At 37.6% G+C, this 19,052-nt stretch overlaps 1 protein-coding gene across 2 annotated transcripts in view; it reads right to left on the bottom strand.

Annotated features, from left to right (window-relative positions):
• Positions 1-19,052, bottom strand: part of CTTNBP2NL (CTTNBP2 N-terminal like) — a 58,185-nt gene that overhangs the window by 18,812 nt on the left and 20,321 nt on the right. The gene's annotated exons all lie outside the window — the stretch shown is intronic.

The following is a 19,052-nucleotide window of genomic DNA, read 5'->3' as shown; positions in this document are numbered from 1 at the left end:
TAACAAGAGTGAAACTCCGTCTCAAAAAATAAATAAATAAATAAATAAAGTTGACCACTGCCATCTATTAAGTCCAAGTAATCCCAACTTAAGCCTGCCTATATCTTCAGAACAGAAGTATACAACAAACTCACAGCCAACATCACTGAATGTGCAAAAGCTGGAAGTATTCCCCTTGAACACTGGCAAAAGACAAGGATGCCCTCTCTTACCACTCCTATTGGAAGTCCTGGCCAGGGCAATCAGGCAAGAGAAATAAATAAAGGGCAACCAAATAAGAGAAGAAGTCAAACTATTCCTGTTTGCAGATGACATATCTGTATCTAGAATAGATATAGAAATATAGACTATGGAAAAACCCCATAGTCTCAGCCCAAAAACTCCTTCAGCTGATAACTTTAGCAAAGTTTAGCGTACAAAATCAACATACAAAAATCACTAGCATTCCTATACACCAACAACAGCCAGGCTGAGAGCCAAACCAGGAATGTAATCCCATTCACAAATGCCACAGATGGAATAAAATAGCTAACAACTAACCAGGGAGGTGAAAGATCTCTACAATAAGAATTACAAAACACTGCTCAAAAAAAATCAGAGATGATACAAACAAATGGAAAAATATTCCCTGGTCATGAACTGGTAGAATCAATACCATTAAAATGGCCCTACTGCCTAAAGCAATTTACAAGTTCAATGCTTTTCCCATCAAACTACCAATGACATTCTTCAGAGAACTAGAATAAACTATTTAAAAATTCATATGGTACCAAAAGAGAGTCTGAATAGCCAGGGCAATCCTAAGCAGAAGAACAAAGCTGGAGGCATCATACTACTCAACTTTGAACTATACTACAGGGCTACAGTAACCAAAACAGCACAGTACTGGTATAAAAACAAACACATGGACCAATGGAACAGAATAGAGAGCCCAGAAATAAGGCAACACACCTACAACCAACTGATCTTCAAGAAAGCTGACAAAACAAACAATGGGGGAAAGGACTTCTTATTCAATAAATGTTGCTGCGATAACTGGCTAACCATATGCAGAAAATTAAAACTAGATCCTTTCCTTACGCCATATACAAAAATTAACTCAAGATGGATTACAGAGTTAAATGTAAAACCCAAAACTATAAAAACCCTGGAAGACAACCTTGACAATACTATTCTAGACACAGGAACTGGCAAAGATTTCATGACAAAGACACCAAATGCAATTGCAAGAAAGGCAAAAATTGATCAATGGGATCTAATTACTTAAGAGCTTCTGCACAGCAAAAGAAACTATCAACAGAGTAAACAGACAACCTACAGCAGAGGAGAAAATATCTGCACACTATGCAACTGACAAAGCTCTAATATCTAGCATCTATAAGGAAGGAGCTCAATTTACAGGAAAAAAAACAATTCTGTTAAAAAGTAGGCAAAGGACATGAATAGACACTTTCCAAAAGAAGACATACATATGACCAGCAAACACTTAAAAAAGCTCAGTATCACTGATCATTAGAGAAACGCAAATCAAAACCACAATGAGATACCATCTCATACTAGTCAGAATGGCTATTATTAAAGTCAAAAAATAACAAACGCTGGTGAAGTTGCTGAGAAAAGGGAACACTTACACACTAATGGTTCAACCACTGCGGAAAGCAGTACGGCAATTCCTCAAAGACCTAAAATCAGAACTACCAGCAATCCCACTACTCAATATATACCCCAAGGAATAGAAATCATTCTACCATAAAGACACATGCATGTGAATGTTTACCGCAGCACTATGCACAACAGCAAAGACACAGAATCAACCTAAGAGCCCACTGTGGTAGACTGGATAAAGAAAATGTGGTACATATACACAACAGAATACCACACAGCCATAAAAAAGAATGAGATCATGTCCTTTGCAGAAACATGGATGGAGCTAGAAGCCATCATCCTTACCAAACTAACACACAAATACCGTATGTTCTCACTTGTAAGTGGGAGCTAAATGATGAGAACACATGGACACTAAGAGAGGAACAATAGACACTGGGGCCTATTTGGAGGTAGAGGGTGGGATGAGGGAGAAGGCCAGAAAAAATAACTATTGGGTTTCAGCGGTGATGAAATAATCTGTACAACAACCCCCCATGACATTAGTTTACCTATATAATAAACCTGCATATGTATCCCTGAACTTAAAATGAAAGTTAAAAAACAAGTATACTTAAAAAAAAGTTTAAAAAAATTATAGGCGCAGTGGCTCATGTCTATAATTCCAGCTACTTGGCAGACTGAAGGAGGAAGATCACTTGAGGTCAGGCATTTGAGACCAGCCTGAGCAACATAGTGAGACCCAGCTCTAAGAAAAAAAAGAAGTGTGCTAAAGAGGATTGGGATATGCATGGATAAGAAGAACAGAGTAATCTTTGGCGACATGGGCTCTTCCTTTTTATTCTGAAGGGTGGCAACACCATATGGAAACTTTAAATGTCACCAGATAAGAATAGAATAACCAAGACCCCCTTTTCCATTTTAATCCCGTAAGGATAGAAAAACTGGCTCTATTCTAGGCCTCTAAGACTCTGTTTTGGCACCTTCTTCCTTTAACAATTGCTAGGTCTGGTGTGAAGATGTCATTTGTCCTATGACAAATACAGAAAAAGATGGACAAGAGTCTGAATGAGACATTTTAAAGGTTAAAGAACTCAGAGTTATCAATTTGGAAAGCAAACAGACAAAAGGGGATGATAAAGATTCAGTGAAAGCCAAAAAAACAAGCAAACAAACAAACAAACAAAAAACACCAACAATAAAACAGGACAAAAAATAAAAAAGCAAATCTAAAAAAAAAAAAAATCACAGGAGAAATGGGGAATCAGTCAATACATTCTGAAAGATACAGAACCTGTGTAATTTAGACAGATGATCATAGAGGTTCTTACCTGAAAAGTATGGGAAATAATATTTTTGTATATATCCTGATGAAGAAATTAAGCAATATTGTACTATTTTTTTCATACTACACTTTTTATCTGATACTCAAAGCTCCCATTACAAACCAGTCAGGGTATGCAGATGATTACATCCCAATTTGATAGGAAAGGATACCAAGATTAAATGTCAGTTGAAAATTAACAAATAATAGAAAGTAAGTTTCAAACAATTTTTTCTTTAGATGAATACAAAATAGTGAGCAAAGGGACATACTCCAATTATGTGGTATCCTTCACTACAAATAAAGAAAAAACACCACGCAATGATTTCCTGTCCGAAGAACAAATTGTTCCTCCTTAATACAGGGTAAGATGTAAATAATGTCACTGGATAGAAATTATCAATAACAGTAAAAGTTATGAAACTATATTACTATAGTTAAGCATCTTTTCTGAGAAATATGAATTAAGTAGCAATCTATTTTGAGCCCTATCGGGCCTGAACTCATTCTTTTATATGACAAATACTTCTGAAGTACTTACTTGGTTCTAGATACCTAGCATACAGTGGTGAATAAGATTAAGGACCTGCCCCCCAGAGGAGCTTACATTTAGTGAGGAAAAAAAAATAGTAAATATAAAGAACGTAGACAAATCCCCATAATCTGTGATACTTATCAGCACAAATATATAAATTTTCCTATTATCACTAATCTAGTGTAGACAACAGAAAAAGAGAAATCATGTTATGCATAATTCAATTCTATGAACATGTATTGGGTACACTTCCTTTTTTTTTTGAGACAGAGTCTTGCTCTTGTTGCCCAGGCTGGAGTGCAATGGCGTAATCTCGGCTCACTGCAACTTCTGCCTCCTGGGTTCAAGGGATTCTCCTGCCTCAGCCTCCCGAGTAGCTGGGATTACAGGCGAGTGCCACCACACACGGCTAATTTTTGTATTTTTAGTAGAGATGGGGTTTCACCATGTTGGCAAGGCTGGTCTCAAACTCCTGACCTCAGATGATCCACCTACCTCGGCCTCCCAAAGTGCTGGGATTACCGGTGTGAGCCACTGCGCCCAGCCTGGGTACATTTCTTGTGTGAAGGGTTCTGGGTGTGAAGAAGGAAAGTAAAGCAGTATTCCAAACAAGGGAACAGTTCAAGCAAGGTTATGGGAGAATGAAAACGCGTAATTTGGCTACAGAGGTTAGATTTACAGCTAATAGACTGGAAGCAAATGAGACTAGGTTCCAGCCAGTCTATAAATGTCTTGAATGAAATGTCTTTAAGCTTAATTTTCTAGGCAACAAAGAGTCATGATAAGTTTTTAAAGAGTAAAACAAGACCAAATAGATACTAATGATGGTTAGACTACAAATCTAGGATATAAGATAGGTAGCAGAGTATCAGGTAGGAAGCTAGATCCAGAGACCATTTGGATCTAAAGTCAAAGTATAAGAGGGAGACAGAGACCAAATTTAAGGTATACTGGAGGAAAAACCAACAGGTTTTGGCACCTGGTTAGACACGAAGAGGGAAGATACACAAATACTTCGAAGCACTTAGCTTGGGTGAGTGGATGGTTGGTTATGCCATCAACCAAAACCAAGAACAAAGGCAGAGCAAACAGCCTTTTAGGGGAGGATGCTGAGATTGTGATATAGGATATTTAGGTACATATGTCAAAAAGGCACTTGGCTATACGGGTCTAGGTATCAAAGAATAACAAATCTGGGTACTAACTACCCACAGAAGCCAATAAAATTGATGAAATCACCCACTGAAGAAAAGAGTAAATCTAAGAACAAAGTCTCAGGAAATATCTGTTTATTCATTCAGCTAACATATTCTATGTACCACACCTAGGTGCAGACACAACGTCGAATAGGAGGTCAGGCACAGTGGCTCACGCCTGTAACACCAGCACTTTGGGAGGCTGAGGTGGGAGGACTGCCTGAGCCCAGGAGTTCGGGACCATCCTGGGCAACATGGCAAGACCCTATCTTGCCATCTTAAAAAAAAAAAAGCCACATAGGAGACTCAGTAAAATAAATGTATACTATGGAGTATGACACAGCAGACAGAAGCAACAAATCATGTGTAGACATGGTAACATGATGGACCGCAAAGGCACAGTAATTATAAAAAGCAAGAAATAGAACAAGCTATATAATATAATACCATGTATGCAAATTGATACACAGAGGGCAATACATTTTACAAGAATATATGCAAATAAAAAATGTATAAGAATAGTTGCTTATGGAGACCAAGAAGTGAATGGGAGTGGAAGCTGAGGATACAGGGAATTTTATTATTACTATGTGTTTTTTTTTCACTCTTTTTGCTCAGGCTGGAGTGCAATGGCGCAATCTCGGCTCACCGCAACCTCTGCCTTCTGGGTTCAAGTGATTCTCCTGCCTCAGCTTCCCGAATAGCTGGGATTACAGGGATGTGCCACCACACCCGGCTAATTTTGTATTTTTAGTAGAGACAGGGTTTTTCCATGTTGGTAGGGCTGGTCTTGAGTTCCCGACCTCAGGTGATCCGCCCACCCTGGCCTCACAAAGTGCTGGGATTACCGGTGTGAGCCAATGGGTCCAGCCACAGGGAATTTTAAAACAAAACACACACACACACAAAACCAAACAAAAATGAGTAACATTTTGGCCCCTACCCTTTAGGATCTTAAAAGTCTATAGGGCAAGAGGCAATGCTATTTCAATACAGTTATCAAAAGTGCTATAGTAGATTCTGAACAGTATGCAATGCAAACTACAGGAAAGGACATTTTATCTAGTCACAGAAGGTATCAAATTTAAGAGGAATATGGAAGAAAAAAACATAAAGGAGTCTCAGAAAGACCAAGACAAGAATATCACAGAAGCCAAGGAAAGAAGTTTAACAAGGAGGATGATCAACACCGTCCAATGCTGTTAGGTAATCTAATTAAAAGAGGCCATTAGAGGTTACCTGTAACTTGAAAATGTAAAATTTCATTATATTAGTAGAAACAAAAGGCAAATGAGTGAGAGATGAGAAAATAGAAGCAGGAGTACAAATGACATTTAAATATTTCAGTGTAAAAAGAGAAATAGGGTGGTAGCTCAAAAGGATGGCAAGACTGAGATTTTTGTTTTGTTTTGTTTTGTTTTTTAAATATAGAATGGAAAGTTTCAAACAGGCTTTGGCCAAAGACAGTAGTATTAAATACTACAAAGAAATAGTATTAAAAGAAGAAACTGGGCCGGGCGCGGTGGCTCACGCCTGTAATCCCAGCACTTTGGGAGGCCAAGGCGGGTGGATCACGAGGTCAAGAGATCCAGATCATCCTGGTCAACATGGTGAAACCCCGTCTCTACTAAAAAAAAAAAAAACACAAAAAATTAGCTGGGCATGGTGGCACGTGGCTGTAATCCCAGCTAGTTGGGAGGCTGAGGCAGGAGAATTGCCTGAACCCAGGAGGCGGAGGTTGCGGGGAGCTGAGATCGCGCCATTGCACTCCAGCCTGGGAAACGAGCGAAACTCCCTCTCAAAAAAGAAAAAAAAAAAAGAAGAAACTGGGGCACTGAGAGAAGGCAAGGTGTAACTGATGGAGTAAGGCCATGAAGAAACAGGTTAAAGATAAGATCAAGAGTACAGGTGGCATTACTCTTAGAATAGGGTGGCATAAGGCAAGAAGAATGTCTTATTAAATGGATAAAAAAAGTCTAGATATTTCCAATCAGTAACAACAGAGACTTAATTTAATAATAATACAATCATATGCTCATTTTTACCAATGAATTGAGTCTCCTTGACATCCCATTGTGTATAATTCTTACAAAAGTTTTATTTTAATTCCATCATCAGTAAATATTTTCTCATAAAATTTTTAACTATATAAAGCTGCAGTCCTTCCTGACAGTAATTCCCTTTCACTTTCCTCCCTAAAAGTTCTCAGTATGGGGGCCGGGCACAGTTGCTCACGCCTGTAATCCCAGCATTTTGGGAGGCCGAGGCAGGTGGATCACCTGAGGTCAGGAGTTTGAGACCAGCCTGACCAACATGGAGAAACCTTGTCTCTACTAAAAATACAAAAAATTAGCCAGGTGTGGTGGCGTATGCCTGTAATCCCAGCTACTTAGGAGGCTGAGGTAGTAGAATCATTAGAACCTGGGAGGTGGAGGTTGCAGTGAGCCAAGATTGCATCATTGCACTCCAGCCTGGGCAAGAGTGAAATTCTGTCTCAGAAAAAAAAAAATTCTTAGTATGTTAGCTATCCTCCCAGACAACTTTTTTTTCTAGTTTAAGGTTTTTAATTTTATTTTTTGTAGAGACAGGGTCTTGCTTTGTTTTCCAGGCTGGTCTCAAACTTCTGGCCTCAAGTGACCTTCTCTGCCAAGCCTCCACTTCCAAGAATATATATACATGTGTGTATGTGTGTGTGTATAAAACCTAATTACATCGAAATTATTGTGCAAAACTGTTTTGCAACTTGTTTTCACTTCCTGTCTGAAGTTCTTTCTAAGTCAGTAGATAGCTTTCTTTCTCATTAAAAAAGTTATATAATATCCCATAGTAAGGATGTACCAGTTTATGCAGCCATTGATGGAACTTAGTGATGGACATCTGTGTCATTTACAGTTTCCAAGACTGTATTAAACAATGCTGCAATAAGCAGACTTGTACATATGTGAGAGAACTGTTTTGGAGAATAGCTATATTACTATGCTTTTCTAACAAAACAATTTCCCATAATAAAACTCCCAATTCATTCTATAAACGCCCCCTTTCCATAAAGATTTTCAGCACACATACAAGATGGTTTTCTCCTATCTTCCAAATTATTCCTACAACTGGCTAAACTGGAATACTAAATGACAGACCATGGGTTTTAGTTTTAGAAGCAACCTCTTTGTCTTCCTTTGCTTCTCATCTCTATGGGGACAACTAGACACAACCCCTGATTAACCTAAAATCAAAAGGCTAACACATGCAAGGAAGACACAATAAGAGGAAGTCAAAATAGGAATAAGCTATTTCCCTTTTTTATTTGTTTTAGTTACAGGCTGAATAAATGCAATGAAATTCCTCACTGCTGTAGTCTTTTCTGAAGCCCCTCCCCAGTTGCTGGAAAACTGTGTGTTCTCTAAATAGGTACTGTTTTATAAACTGAATTTCTCCTTTCTTTATTCAAAAGTATTAAAACAACAACAACAAACAAACAAACAAACAAACACAGAGCCCACAGGAAGACATCAGTTAAACGAGAAATTTGCTTATTCTTCTGGCATCTTCATTCTTGATCCCCTAAATGTCACAACTTGTAATATGAATGATAACATGATAAAAAGTGATACAGCAAATAGCTGATGCCAGACAATAATTTTTAAGAGCTAGCTATGGCCTGGTGTGGTGGTACACACTTATCCCAGCACTTTGGGAGGCCAAAGTGGGTGGATCACTTGAGGTCAGGAGTTCAAGCCCAGCCTGGGCAACATGGCTAAACCCCATCTCTACAAAAACATACAACAACAACAACAACAAAAATTAGCCAGGCAGGTGTGGTGGTGCCTGCCTATAATCCCAGCTACTTAAGAGGCTGAGGTGGGAGGATCACTTGAGCCCAGGAGGCAGAGACTGCAGTGAGCCGAGATTATGCCACTGCACTCCAGCCTGGGTGACACAGTGAGACCTTTTCTCATAAAAGAAAGAAAGAAGAGCTAGCTGTTATATATGAGGTTCAGTGTTTTTCAGAATGGAGCAAAGACATTTAATCACTTAAGAATGCAGTCCTTTTAAAAAAAAATAGCTAATTTATGAAGAACCAACACATATGAATAGCCCGTCCTGTACCTTTTGGCTCTTTTCTGTTACAGACTGAACCTGGCACTTCCCTCTTACTAATTTCATGCTCTTCCTAGAACAGATCATTAGAGGAGTTCCTACTGTTCTCAAGAGAACCAAGCTAAAAGGAAGGAAGGAAGAGGCTTTGTGAGATGCATTTCTGGCTTCACCAGTGGCAAGTTAATACTGCTTTTTTTTTAAATTAAGTACACTGCTCTGCGACTTTCTTTCACTTCTCTATATATCTTGGAGAATATGCCATATTATATATAAAGATCTTTCATTTTCTTTAATAGTTTGCCAGTATTTTATTCTACAATAATACCATAATTTACTTGACCAGATCCCTAATAAGAGGACACTAAATTATTTCTGGCATTTTTTTTTAAGAATTATGCTGCAATGAGTATCTTCATGCATGTACTTTATTGTGCAAAGATTAGGCCTAAGAACATCTATAGCAGAAATTCCTAGAAGTGAAATTTCTTCTAGGTACATGCATGTTTTAAAAAACAGGTGGGGTTTTGCCATGTTGCCCAGGCTAGAGGATAATAGTTATTCACAGGCAAACTCGTTTTGCACTACAGCCTTGAACTTCTGCCTCAAGTTATCCTCCCGCCTCTGCCTCCCTAGTAGCTGAGACTACAGGCAAGTGCCACCATGCCTGGCTCTGCATTTTAAAATTTGATAGATATAGCCAAACTCTCTTTAACCAGTTGAAGACAAAACACAGGAGACTGCCAGTTTCTCCTCACCATTACAGGTACAGTTTGTAATGAAATGTATTTTATCGCTTATGGTCAGATCCTATAGTTCATTTAGCTGAGCACAGTTAATCTGAAAATAATATGTTAAATTACAAGAAATGAGCTCCAGGATCTGCATATAAAATATCAACTTTACAAGGGTACAGAGAATTCAACAAGATATAACACAGAGAAACACTCTCAAAGTTATAGAGAGCTATATACAATGCCAGTTCTTGTTAAATGAATAAACTTTGGGAACAGCTTATGATTCCACAGCTTAGCAAAATTCTTTTATAATTTCATAAGAAATATACCTAAATAAGTCTTATTTCCAGTCTCAGGATCTGGCAAGATGTAACAAAGTGAAATCTCACCACTAATACAACCAATTAAGAAATTTGTTTAGGGCTTTAATGGTTTTCAAACTTTGGATCATAAAACTAGTTTAGTGGAGTTGTAATCAGCATCTGAAGAAAAACGAAGTATAACAGAAAATATTACAGCGTATTATAAATATTATAGTATAGTAAAACACAAAGTAAATTCTAGTGAAATTTTAGTTTTAGTTAGTATATGTATATGGGTGTATATATGTATGCTGGATTGTGGTGAAATGCGAAATGTATTTCAAAAATGTTTAAAAGACACCTCTTTAGACTCTGGTACGATAAAAAGGTATCTGTATTCAAGTCTCCTTTTTTCTTCCCCTAAACTCTGCAATCTTTTTAGTGGACAGGTTGGGAATTTAGGTTGGTTTTTCAGGAAGAGACAGGTGAGTTATTTCAGGTGGGTTGGAAAGAAATAATATTAACCTAATATCAGGAACAACAACAATAAGAATTTAACGTAGGTCTAATTAACTCTAACGTATTTTCCTACAGAGTGAATAACAGAAGGCTAAAGTATCTTCTTTGGGCAAGAACAATAATAAACAGGGACTTGAGAAAAAAAAATGTGCCGTACAAGATTACTGCTACTTAAAAAATCAACATTTCTGAAATACTACCTAGGGCCAACCACTATTAATACTCAAACTACAATTTCAATGTATTTGCTTGAGTCTTTTATGTGCATATATATATGTGTGTGTATACATATATATATATATATATATATATTATGCTTATAATTGAGATTAAAGGATATATTTAATTTTGTCCTAGGAACACTACTATGTCATTAAAAGTTCTTCATATGCATCTTATTTTAAAACGGCTTCATAATGTTTCATCATGTGTATATACCAACCAATTCATGTAGCTATTAATGAAGGATTTAGTTTTTCTGAAGACTTAATTGCTGGATCAATATAACTATGCTATCATGGGTTGTTTGAGGGGTAACTGGAAGTAACTTATACAAAATGTTTTGTAAATAGATTTTTACATAAAATCATGTCGACTATAGCAACTCTCCTCTCAGGACAATAGGTGTCCTGAGATTAGTAAATTCAGTAAAAGAAACCGACACTGAATGTTTTACCCAAAAGTAGAACACAGAAGCAATACTATGTTTACTTATCCTGTAACAACGGACTCTGGAGCAGCGTTCAGATATAGGGGATGTCACCTATAAACACAATCCCCTTTAAAACGAATCTTCTTGTGTTTCCAGATTGACAATGAGAAAAAATGCTTTCTGGGAAATACTAACGGAATGGTACATTCTGACGTCTATTTCCTAAGTGATCCACTAAAAATCAATTTAAATGGTTTACCATAAAAGGAAGCTTTAAGATTGTTTCAAATAAATCATTTCTGTTATTCCTGGGAAAGGGGTAATAATATTCTACCAGGTATAAAAGTTCACACTTTGTATCTTTGTCTTTGGAAAAATGATCATAAGAAGCCAATAAAATATTAAAACTAATAAAAGACAAAGGAACACTGCTTTAAAGGAGAGGAGTTCATAAAAACAGCAGAGGTAATCTTTGTTTCTTTTCTTGAAATGTTTATGATTTTAAAATGGCTATTAAGTTTTGCCATTGGGAGGCTGGATGCGGATCCCAATGTAAACCCAGAACTTTGGGAAGCTGAGATGGACGGATCACTTGAGGTCAGGAGTTCGAGACCAGTCTGGCCAATATGGTGAAACCCCATCTCTAGCAAAAATACAAAATTAGCTGGGTTTGGTGGTGGGCACCTGTAATCCCAGTTACAGGAGTCTGAGGCAGCAGAATTGCTTGAACCCAGGAGGCAGAGGTAGCAGCGAGCCAAGATCATGCCATTGCACTCCAACCTGGGCAAAGAGCAAGACTCCATCTCAAAAAAAAAAAAAAGTTTTGCCATAGGAAAAATGATTTAATTACTGGACTCTACTCAATAAAATTTTACTTTTCTTTTTTCTTTCTTTCTTTTTTTTTTTTTTAAGAGATGGGGTCTTGCTATGTTGCCCAGGCTGGTCTTCAACTCCCAGATTCAAGTGATTCTCCTGCATTGACCTCCTAAAGTTATGGGATTACAGGTATGAGCCAGTATGCCCGGCACAACAAAATTTAAAAAATTAAATTACAGAATTTAGTTTCTAAAAAGCAGCAAAATAAATCTGAAAAAGCTACTCCACATCACTTTACTTGATTCTCAGAGAAGGTCAATAAAAAAGGGGATGAAGCTCTCTTTCACACAATATTTCAGACACACAACAAGGACATAAAAATTTTTTATGCTTTAAATAGGTACAGAAAAAGCATGACAAAATCCAGCATTCATTCCTGATAAAAATTCCCTGCAAACTAAAAATAGAAATTTCCTCAATCTGATAATGAGCATTTGTGAAAAACCTATAGCTAACAACTTGACAGACTGAATGCTTTCTGGGAGGAAGACACAGATATCCCCATCATTTCTATTTGACATTGTACTGAAGGTTCTAGTCAACACAGCGCGCGCGCGCACACACACACACACACACACACACACAGCATCCAGATTAGAAAGAAATAAGTAAAACTGTCCTTATTTGCAGACAATTGTCAGTAGGAAATCCAGTGAAACTGACTGAGTCCAGAGTCTCACTCTGTCACCTAAGCTGGAGTGCAGTGGTGGAATTATAGCTCATTGCAGCCTCAATGTCACTGGCTCAATCAATTCTCTTACCTCAGCCTTCCTAGTAGCTGGGACTACAGATGTACGCTACCAAACCTAGCTAATTTTTTTTTTTTTTTAAAGAGAAGGGGTTTCACCATGTTGCTTAGGTTGGTCTTGAACTCCTGGACTCGAATGATCCACCCACCCCAGCCTCCCAAAATACTGGGATTATAGGTGTCAGCCACTATGCCAGGCCCCAAAGGAATTTATTTTAAAAGCTACCAGAATTAATAAGTGAGTTTATTAGCAAGGTTGCAGGATATAAAATCAATGTATACAAAAATCAATTTTATTTCTTTTTGTTTTGAGACTGAGTCTTGCTCTGTCACCCAGGCTGGAGTACAGTAGCGCAATCTCAGCTCACTGCAACCTCTGCCTCCGAGGTTCAAGTGATTCTCCTCCCTCAGATTCCCGAGTAGCTGAGACCACAGGTGTTGTGCCGCTTCACCCAGATGATTTTTGTATTTTTAGTAGACAGGGTTTCACCATGTTAACCAGGCTAGTCTTAAACTCCTGACCTCAGGTGATCTGCCTGCCTCAGCCTCCCAAATTGCTGGGATTACAGGCATGAACCACCACGCCTGGCCAATTTTATTTCTGTACAACAGCAATAAACAATCAGAAACTAAGATTTAAAAAACAATACTGGCTGGGTGCAGTGGCTCATGTTTGTAATCCCGAGGTGGGAAGATCACTTGGGTCCAGGAATTTGAGACCAACCTGGGTAACATAGTGAGGTCCTGTCTCTAAAAAAAAAAAAAAAAAAAAAAAAAAAAATTTAGCTGGGCATGGTGTGTGCCTGCAGACCCAGCTACTTGGGAGGTTAAGGCAGGAGGATCTCTTGAGCCTGGTGGGGTTGAGGCTGCAGTGAACCATGATCATCCCACTACACTCAGCCTGGGTGACAGAGTGAGACCCCATCTCAAAAAACCAAACCAAACCAAAACAACAACAACAATAAAACCCAATACCATTTATAGTATCAAAAGTGTGAAATACTTAGGGGTAAATCTCACAAAAAAATGTGAAAAACCTATACACTGAAAGCTACAAAGCACTGCTGAGAGAAATTAATGATAAGCTAAATAAATGATGAGATATACCATATGCATGGATTGAAAAACACCATGTTGTTAAGAAATGAATTCTCCCCAAATTGATCTCTAGATTCAGTGCAGTCCCAATCCAAATCCCAACAAGATTTGTAGAGAACCTGGCAAGCTGATTCTATACATATGGAAATGCAAAGGACCATAAGTAAGTCAAACAAGTTTCAAAAAGAATACAAGTTGGAGGACTAACACTAACTGATTTTAAGTTACCATAAGGCCACAATAATCAAAACAGTGTGGTACTGGGATCAAGGGAGGCAAACAGATCAAAAGAACAAAACAGAGGGTCTGGAAATAAACACATGAATATATGAATAACTGTGACAAAGGTGCAAAGACCATTCTAAAGAGGAAGGATAATCTCAGCAAATGGTGTTAGAACAACTGGACATACACACACACACACACACACGTCTGTGTGTTGTACTATGTAACAACATTAACTGAAGATATATCATAGACCTAAGTGTAAAACTAAAAACTATGAGACTTACGAGAAAAAAAAAAAAAATAGGAGAAAATCTTTTTGACATTGTTTAAGGCAAAGATTTCTTAGCTATAACATTAAAAACAAAATCCATAAAAGAAAAATTGATAGGCCAGTCATGGTGGCTCACATCTGCAACCCCAGCACTTTGAAAGGCCAAGGTGGGTGGATCACTTGAGGTCAGGAGTTCAAGACCAGCCCAACCAACATTTATAACCCTGTCTCTACTAAATACAAAAATTAGCTGGGCATGGTGGCAGATGCCTGTAGTTCCAGCTACTCAGGAGGCTGAGGCAGGAGAATCGCTTGAACCCAGGAGGCAGAGGTTGCAGTGACTCGAGATCATATCATGGCACTCCAGCCTGGGTGACACAGCAAGACTCTCAAAAATAAGAAAAACTGATAAACTGAACTTCATGGAAATGAAAAACTTTTGCTCTTCAAAAGATAGCTAAGTATCTTTTCTTTTTTCCTGTCTACAAAAAATAAACTTTTTTTCCTGGTCTAGATCATGGCTGGGTTTTTATTTATTTAAAATTTATTTTTTTAGTTGATAACTGTAAATATTTATAGTGTACAATATGTTCTGAAATATGTATACACTGTGGAATGGCAAAATTGAGCTAATTAACATATGTATTATTTTACATACTATAATTTTTGTACAGCGAGAACACTTAAAACCTACCAGTGATTTTGAAGTATACAATACATTGTTATTAACTACAACAGTTAAGTATCTTAATTGTAAAAAAATACAGTTAAGAGAATGAAATAAGTTACAGACTGGAAGAAAATATTTGCAAGGCATATATTTGATAAAGGACTTGCATCCAAATATAGAAGAAACTCTCAAAACTAAATAATGAGAAAACAAATAACACACACAAAAAAAGGGGCAAAAGATTTTAGTGGCTATACCTATATTCCCAGCACTTTGAGAGGCCAAGGTGGGAAGATCACTTAGGGTGAGGAGTTTGATACCAGCCTGAACAACATGGTTGAGATCTCATTTCTACCACAAATTAAAAAAATTAGCCAGGCATGGTGGTACGAGACTGTAGTTCCAGCTACCGGGGAGGCTGAGGCTGGAGGATCACTGGAGCCCAGGAGACTGAGACCAAAGTGAGCCAAGACTGTACCACTGCACTTCAGCTTGGGTAACAAGGTGAGATCCCAACTCTAACACAAAATAAAACAAAACAAAATAAAATAAAATAACCAATACAGAGAGCAGATTAGCAAATAAGCACATGAAAAGATATTCAACATCAGCCAACGATAATATGGAAATTGTAACTATAATGAGATATTACACACCTATAAGGGTGGCTAAAATGAAAAAGACTGGCTATACCAAGTGTTGGTGAGGATGTGCAGCAACTGGATATATCTGTGGAATGTAAAATGGTATAATCACTTTGAAAAACACTTGGGCAGATCCTAAAAATCAAACATACATCTATCATATAATATAGCCATTCTATTTCTAGCTATTTATTAAAAACAAATGAAAGTATATATCCACACAAAGCCTTGTATATGAACGTTCACAGCAACTTTATAAAGTCCCAAATTAGAAACAATACAAATTTTTATAAACAGTTAAATGGACAAAACAAACTGTGGTATATACACATAATGGAACACCATTAAGTAACAAAGAAGAAATGAGCTGTCATGTACACAACAACATGGCTAAATCTCAAAGTAATTATGTGAAGTGAAAGAAGTCAGACCAAAATGGAGTATATTCTGCATGATTCCACTTACACAAAATTTCAGAAAATGTAAACTAATTTCTAAGGACAGAAAGCAGATGAGTGATTTGGAAGCAGGGGTGGGGAGAAGTGAGGAAAGTTGGGCAGGAGAGGTCACAAAGGGGCATAAACATTTTGGGGAGCAATGGCTATGTCTGTTATCTTGATTGTGATAAAGGTTTCATGGAGAAATACATCAAAACATCAATTTGCATATATCAAATACATACAGTTTATCATATGTCAATTATACCTCAATAAAGCTGTTTTAAAAAGCCAAAATATAATATGCTGAATCAAACAATGGAAGAATAAACAAATCAGTGAAAAAAAGTCTGCTACAAAGGCTTCTGCATTATCGCTGTATTTCCTGTTTTCATTACAAAGAAAAGGACTATAACATCTGTTCCATGACCCAGAGTACACTCTTAACCTTTGCTGCCTCAAAATACATGCTTTTGGGTGTGTAGATACCAACAGGTCAACTCAAAACTGTCAATTCTCCTAAGAAAAACAAGATAATGTACAAGCATCACTAATAACAACCAAGATTTAATTGAGAAGAACTGTCACTTTCTTTACGGAGGATAGCATATTTATTATCAGTCTTTCTTTGTCTTTGTTGTTGTTGTTGCAGAAATGGGGTCTCATTATGTTGCCAAGGCTAGACTCAAACTCCCAGCACTGAAGTGCTCCAGGTTCCTTCTCTTTATAATGAAAAACTCCCAGCACTTAAGTGCTAGGAGTTTGAGCCTAGCCTTGGCAACATGCTTCCTGCCAAAAGTGCTGGGATTACAGGTATGAGCCACAGTGACTGGCCTTATCAGTATTTCTTACTTTATGGAATATCTTTGTTCCTAAATGGATGGACTTTGAACCTATGTTCTAATAATAGTAACTAAAAGTAAATGAGCACTGAGCACTTCAATATTAGCATTTGCTCTCTCACTTGGTCCTCATAATAACAGTACCATTTTACAGATAAAGCTTACAAGGTAAAATAACTTGTCTTAAGATCACACGACAATTGAGTGGCAGAGCTCAAATCCTAAGTCTGTCTCTCCTGAAAGCTCACATTCCTAACAGCTACACTTAACTGAATGTTCTGGTTGATCGTTTTGAAGAGTACCTAGTAATTATCTTTATGTTTCTTTTTTGAAAAACCAGGAATCCATGTATAAACTTCACTCAGAAAGAGCAGGAATAGGCTGGCATGGTGGCTCATGCATGTAATCCCAGCACTCTGGGAGGCCGGGACAGGAGAATTGCTTGAGTAGGAGTTCTGACCAGCCTGGCTAACATGACAAAACCCTGTCTCTACAAAAAATTCAAAAATTATCCAGGTATAGTGGTGTGCCCCTGTAGTCCCAGTTACTCAGGAGGCTGAGGTGGGAGGATCACTGAAGCCCAGGAGGTTGAGGCTGTAGTGAGGTGCACACTCCAGCCACTACACTGTAGCCTAGGCAACAGAGTAAGACTCTGTCTCTAGAAAAAGAAAGGGAGAGAGCATAGGAATAAAAAGAGCCACTCGAGGCCAGGCGCAGTGGCTCACACCTGTAATCCCAGCAATTTGGGAGGCCAAAGCCAGTGGATTACTTAAGGTCCAAGGTTCGAGACCAACCTGGCCAACATGGTGAAACCCCCGTCTCTACAAAAATATAAAAAAAATTAGCTGGGTGTAGTGGTGCATACCTGTAATCCCAATTACTGGGGTGGGGGGAGGGAGGGGCTAAGACAGGAGAATCCCTTGAACCTGGGAGGTAGGTGGAAGTTGCAGTGAACTGAAATCATGCAGTTGCACTCAAGCCTGGGCAACAGAGTGAAACTTCACCTCAAAAAAAAGAATAGTTACTCCAACTCCAAAAAACACATTAAAATGTGACCACAAATGGCCACTGATTAATTCATTAAGTTTCATAATAAAGATTATGAATATGAATATAAATATAAAAACCTTATAACTCAGCAACCTAAATAAAATTCTGTTTTCACCCTAATATCCCAGTTATCTAGACAGAAATTGGACTTCTGTCAGTTATAGCTTATGTTCATGTGATCTTCATCAATGATCTAAACCACCCATCCCAATCTTAAAAGCTCTTCCTAAAAACTATTAAAATGGGATCATTTTTAGCCAAAGAATTGTTAGGTCCAGGCTATGGGTGCCAAAGAATGTTTCAACTTGAGTCCATTTAACACTTTCAAAGATCTGTTGTCAAACAAGCTAGTATCTGATTTTTAAAAAAATGCAAACTCTCTAAACAGGCTGATTAGTATAGAACAATGTATGGTGATTGCTAAGTTCAATTTCACCTGTCTCATTTCAGACCAGTCTTTATAATAATCTGCTTCCATAATAAGTACAAGGCCATGACCAAAAGCAGATGTTAGACTATGGAATTACAGTGAACTTGCAATGTTATTTTTTTAATTTTTGGATACAAACTGAGTTTGCTAGGCACAACACAGAATACTAACCACTATATGACCACAGCCGTGATGTTCCTAAGCCACAGCACCTTCCATGGTAACTTCTATTTTGTTTTCTATATTTGGCACTGTCATAAGATCCTTATGATTATTTTTTCCAGAATATTTACAGTGAAAAGTTAATTGTTTCAACACAGACATAACACTTAGGTTTTTTCATTTTAACCCTTTGTTGCTGAAAAAACTCACAACAGTTAAACCTGTAGAATGACGTATTACATAATCTCACACTCGTATTTCTATCTTTGTCATGTCTATAACATTTTTGCCTGTAAATCTTCTTGCTTGGGGAATTTTGCAGTGGCCTTTGGCCAAATACAACAAAGTTCTATCCTCAGTTTTAAAAAGAGTTATACCTGTTTTATAATCAAGGCATCAGTGGAAAGGAATTCAAGACTCCTAAATTCTACATGAAAGCTGTAATACTTCACCATTTATCATTGTATAGACAATTTAAAGAATACTTTAAAATAAAGTGATACCAATAACGGCAAGGTAGATTCTATTTAGTTACAAAAGCCATTTAGTGTGGCTTTGCATCAGATCGAAGATGTGCAGATGTAATATACCCGATGTAGAAGACTTAGAAACAAATTATTTAATCTAAATTTTA

Source organism: Callithrix jacchus, chromosome 7 (genome assembly GCF_049354715.1).
Source record: "Callithrix jacchus isolate 240 chromosome 7, calJac240_pri, whole genome shotgun sequence".
Classification (NCBI taxonomy): domain Eukaryota; kingdom Metazoa; phylum Chordata; class Mammalia; order Primates; family Cebidae; genus Callithrix; species Callithrix jacchus.
The sequence above is the reverse complement of the archived record's forward strand: the minus strand, read 5'-3'. Positions and strand labels throughout refer to the sequence as shown.